General features: G+C 36.7%; 1 pseudogene; it reads right to left on the bottom strand.

Moving 5' to 3' along the window:
* On the bottom strand, positions 697–4,375 carry LOC109841841 (annotated as a pseudogene).

A 5,239-nucleotide genomic window follows, 5' to 3' on the forward strand; every position in this document is an offset into this window, starting at 1 on the left:
GACGGTTTATGCTCCTAGTGCAACGATTTGTAAACCGTCCCCAATAGTACCATAAGGGAACGGTTGTTCTAAGGGGTCGGTTCTTAGTTTAGAGCAAGTGGAACGGTTGTATATCAAGGGGAACGGTTTTTAGGTTCTAAGCAACGGGAACAGTTTGATAGCAAGGGGAACGGTTTTTAGGTTCTAAGCAATGGGAACAGTTTTATAGCAAGGGGAATGGTTTCTATGGGGACGGTTTTTATACCAAGGGGGACGGTTTCAAGCTTGACCTAAGAGGACGGTTATATTGTCTATTGGAACGGTTTTGTTTGTAATCTATGGGGACGATTTTTATACCAAAGAGGACGGTTTTCATTTTTTTTCTGATCAAAACAAATCACCCAGATATCACACATCAGTCCATCACATACAAAGAAACAATAGTCCAAGTTTTACACACAAACTAACCAAACTTTAGCCTTAATATAATGAACAATTCATTACAACGAAGAACACTATTATAGCAATAGGATTGAGATAATTCTTCACAAGTTTTACACACAAACTTACCAAATTAAGCACATATCACAAATCCTCCATGATTAAAACAAAGAGCTACTACTTAATCAAAAGGTTAAAATGTCTCTATTAAGACGATGAAGTTCTAAATCTTCACAACAAATAAATCCCCCAAAGAGCGACAAGCATGGATCTTCTTCAGATGTTTTCCTGCATACATCAAGATAAAAAGATGAGTAAGCACAAGTAGAATGAAATGCACTGTAATGGATTCTGAGCATCCATTCCTACTTTGATCATTACAAGGTGATTTGTCTATGGAAACATGTGTTTTGCCCTCCTGTTTTAATGAGCAGCAGTTCCTTGATATAAGAATGTGTATTTTGTGCAGATAAGCAAGCCTTAGTGATTTGAGGGTGCTGCATTGTTACTTGGGTGTCCAAAATGATTTATTGTTGACTTTGATTTCCGTACAAAACTTGAGGAGGGTGTTGAGCAGTTTTTGTACTTGATGATGTCCTTGTGATCACAAATGAGTGTTTGGTTGGCAGGAGATAGAGTTGTAGCAGTAATTAATATATGTGGATTAATATCTTTCGTTGCAGGCCACGTATTGGTATATATAACTTCATTATCAATAACCAAGAGATCATCCAAAAAAAAATCCCATGCATCATCAGCTTCATCTTGAGATTTGAGTTTTTCTAAAGCACCCTGCATTAGCAAAATTTATATTTAGTTGCTATGCATGTTATATGAAAATTAGGACCTAAAAAGCAATATATGAATATTAATATTTAGGGAATATGACACATACTATCAAATTGATTGTTTTCTCTCCTTGTGGATTTATCTTCTTTTTACGAGTCTCAATAAACATTTCAGCTTCACATGGAGGTCTTCCCAACTCATTTTCCTATAATAAAGACATGATAGTTAAAATATTGATAAATACATTAACAAAAATATTGATAAATCACCGGTTGTTAATAAGGTAGTCGTCTCTCCACTACTTTTTTGGTAGAAGAGGATCCAAATTCCCTCAACGCAGCTATCACTGTCATTTGGTAGAAGTAAGAAGCAGCAACAATCATCTCTTGTACTCCATCGTTATCAATGTCTGCAATAACCTACACAAAGAACAAAGTTTAAACAATGAACAATACAAAAGAAGTGTTAACAAGTGATACTTACCGGGATGCAGAGGATGTGTGAATCTATGTTTACATAGTCTTCCAATTTCTCGTGTTTCTCCTCCATCCATTCCTCATCTCCCCACATGGACGGATCAACATAATCATCATAATCATAATTATACTTGTCTGGAAGCTCTTCTGCATCCCGAAATAAATCAAAAGATGCATCAGCTTCTTCCTCTAGATGTGAACGGTTTTCTGCACCTGCTGCATGCATCTCAGCTCCATCTTTCGCATGAGAGCTGGAGTTTTCATCTTGAGCTGCTTTTGAGTCAACTTCTTGAAGAAGCCTCCTTTGAGAGTGTACTGAATTTTCCACCTTAACACTTTTTGATGACAAATCAACAGACGTGGTGTTCTCAGGATTATTTGCTGACCTCTTGTCTTGCTCTGTTTGAACTGGCTCATCTTTGCTTCTATCCTCTGGTTTACATGCATTGATTATGGAATCGGTGTTAACAAGCGATGATGTAGAAGAAATGTTTACTGAGGAGACAGTAACAACAGGTGTCGATGTAGAAGAGGTATTCACTGAGGAGCCAGTAGCATCATGTGTTGATTTAGAAGAAGTATTTGCGGAGGAGCTCGTGTTCCCATCTTTATCTGTCCAAAGCACAATACGCTGATGTTTAGAATATCATAAATCTAAGCAGAAAATTATTATGGCAGCAGACAATATCTCAGGAATTATCATCTAAAATAATTGTATATATACTTAAATTTCATAAATAACTTGCTATTGTACTACAAAACTAAAAATTAGAAATCCTGTCTAGCTAATTGGGATAGAAGAAAAGATATATTTCCTTGATTTATTTATACTTTTCAATCATTACATCAAGCACCACAATATAACTTATCCTATTAATGTAAGAATGGATATTTTTGTGCATGAATATCAAATCATCAAAATAAAAACTGAGTGTGGATTGTATAGATAGCTTACCAGAAGAAATGTTAGTTACGTAGGAGTATTAATACAGTAGTATACCTTCTACAATTAGATAAAAATTGGATGAAAGTGGCTAGCACGATCATGTCAGAATCATTACAGATGGAAGACATGGCCATGGTAATTACTTACGAGATACTGGAATTGTATCAGAAGCCTCTCGACCAAGTGAGTCATCGTGTACATCTGGATGTGAACGGTCCACGTGATCTGGATACAACCCAACATACCAGTTCTTATGAACTTTTCTTCAAGGTACCTCTAGTTTATCAACCATCATATAGCCTGAGACCCTGCATAACAATAGAATTGATCATCATGCGTTAATTTGTAATCTTCACCGAGGAATGGACTATAGCCACTTTACCTGAAGAAATTAATTACACCATGTAGGTAGCCAAAGCTATTTCTCTCGTACCATCCTTATCGATATCAAACAAGAGAGGGCTAGAATGGACAGTTGATTGATGGAAGGCAGGCCATCCTAGAAAAATATGATAGTTTTTCAATAAGTTGCTTGTTATTTATCAATTAAGAAATTGATCCCGTATATGACGATTTAACAAATATCAACGGCAGATGACCATGAAGAACATAATCTGGCCTCATGCAAAATTGGTCAATTGGTACTTGAACAAAAAAATTATAGGGTATATTCAATAAATGAAGCTGAACGAAGAAATGATTGGTAATAAATGAAGTATCTACCAGATTACTTAGGAGCTCATACTCATGTGAAACTTGAAGAGAAATATATTATATCTCGAAGTAACCGATACTAATTAAATGTGATAATAAGAAAGTGAAGGTATGAGAAAATTAAGCCACACCTGGAATTTTATCTCCATCAGTCCCTTCCAGCACTTCCAAGTAATGAACAAATGATGGCACCACTACTTCAAGCTTGCCATCGCTAAAATTGCAAATAAAACAATGCACGTCAGCACATAACCTCAAACAATGAATCACGTGTATAGAGTAAAACAAATCTTTTTACCTATTAATGTCAGCAACCAAGGGAGTGGCGTAAATGCTTGAGCTAACCTCACTCTGCCATCTCATTTCCAGATGCCTCGGGCATTTGGAGTTCAACAAGGAATCCTCGTCTCTACAATCAGAAAGTGATGTGATGAAACCATCAATCGTTACATCTTACTAGACAGCTCTTTGCAGATTAATTCAATCCTAGACCAAACGCATGCTAGTGTTAAGACTTAAGATCAACCCCTCAAATAGGACCAAAAGCACATAAATCGTAAATTAGATGCCTTGCCCATTATGGGTTTTACTTGCAATAATATAGAGATGAAGAGCACTAAGATAAAAAAGATTCAATTTTGACTGTCCTAACATGAAACTAGAGTGAAGGTTGACAAATTTCAAGAAGCAGATCGATATTTCTTAAACGTAACCCCCCAAAATTAACTAAATTGACAGGCTCAAGGTTCCAGGCCCAAACTTTAATCACGACAACACTTCAATCAGCGTCCCCTTCATCAGATTCTGATCCCATCAAGTTTGGAATGGAGAAAGAAATCTAAATCAGGGGCAAAAGGAGAAATAAAACTTACAAGTTGGGATAACCGAGCAAATCATCACTAGCTTCGCGTTCTCAAAACTTGTTTTTCTTCTTCGTCTCTTCCTGTTTAGAATCTGAGGCGCCATGGATCGGAATAAAGGAGGAAGAGATAACTAAGAAGGAGAAGAGAAGGCCGGTGAGCGGCCTCATTAGGGGGGAGAGAGAGGGGGACAAAAAAACACTATATAGGGTTTTCTGTTACAAGCAAATAGATCACGATAGTGAGGAGTTGTTTCAGGTTGCGATCAGAGACGGAGGACGAGGTGGATCGTCGACTCCTTCTGGATGTTGCAATCGGCCAGGTTCCGACCATCCTCGAGCTGCTTTCCCACAAAAATGAGCCGCTGCTGATCCGGAGGGATCTTGACACCATCGAGGTTGGCGTGGAGATGTGTGGGAAGTTCGAGCGGAGGAGGATGAGAGGCAAATGAGGAGATCGGGAGATGCTGAAAGAAGAATTGGGGATTTGAATGATTTTTAGGGTTTTTACATGGCGGTCAAATGAAAATTTAGGGGGGGAGGGGATTGTGGCGCTCTGTTCCAAAACCAAAAATGAAAATTTGGTGAACCGTTCCCTGTAGCCCATTACAGAATTTATTCGCAAAACTAATTCAAGCCTAACGCTATATTTTAAAGTGTTGCCTTAGACTCTATTGTGACGGTTGGAACCGTCACAAAACTGTTTCCTTAGACAGCTTTGAATTATTTGTTTATGGACTTCATACCAATATTTTATATCAATTCATTAAGTCTATAAAATCATTTTACAAAAGTTTCAATATTGTGTTTATGTCAAATGAAAAAAACATGTATGTTTATTTTTCATGTTTTTTGACTTATTTGAAAAATGATGAGTTTTCACTTTTGAGAAGTGCAATTCTAAAAATTCTTTTTGTAACATGTTCATTTACATGTTTACAATGATTTCCTAAAGTTTTATATTTTTTAGAATTTATTTATTATTTTTAAAGACACTTCAAAAATAAGTTTTACTATTTGATTCAGGCTGATAAC

The sequence above is a fragment of the Asparagus officinalis genome, chromosome 5, assembly GCF_001876935.1.
Source record: "Asparagus officinalis chromosome 5, Aspof.V1, whole genome shotgun sequence".
NCBI classification, from domain to species: Eukaryota; Viridiplantae; Streptophyta; class Magnoliopsida; order Asparagales; family Asparagaceae; genus Asparagus; species Asparagus officinalis.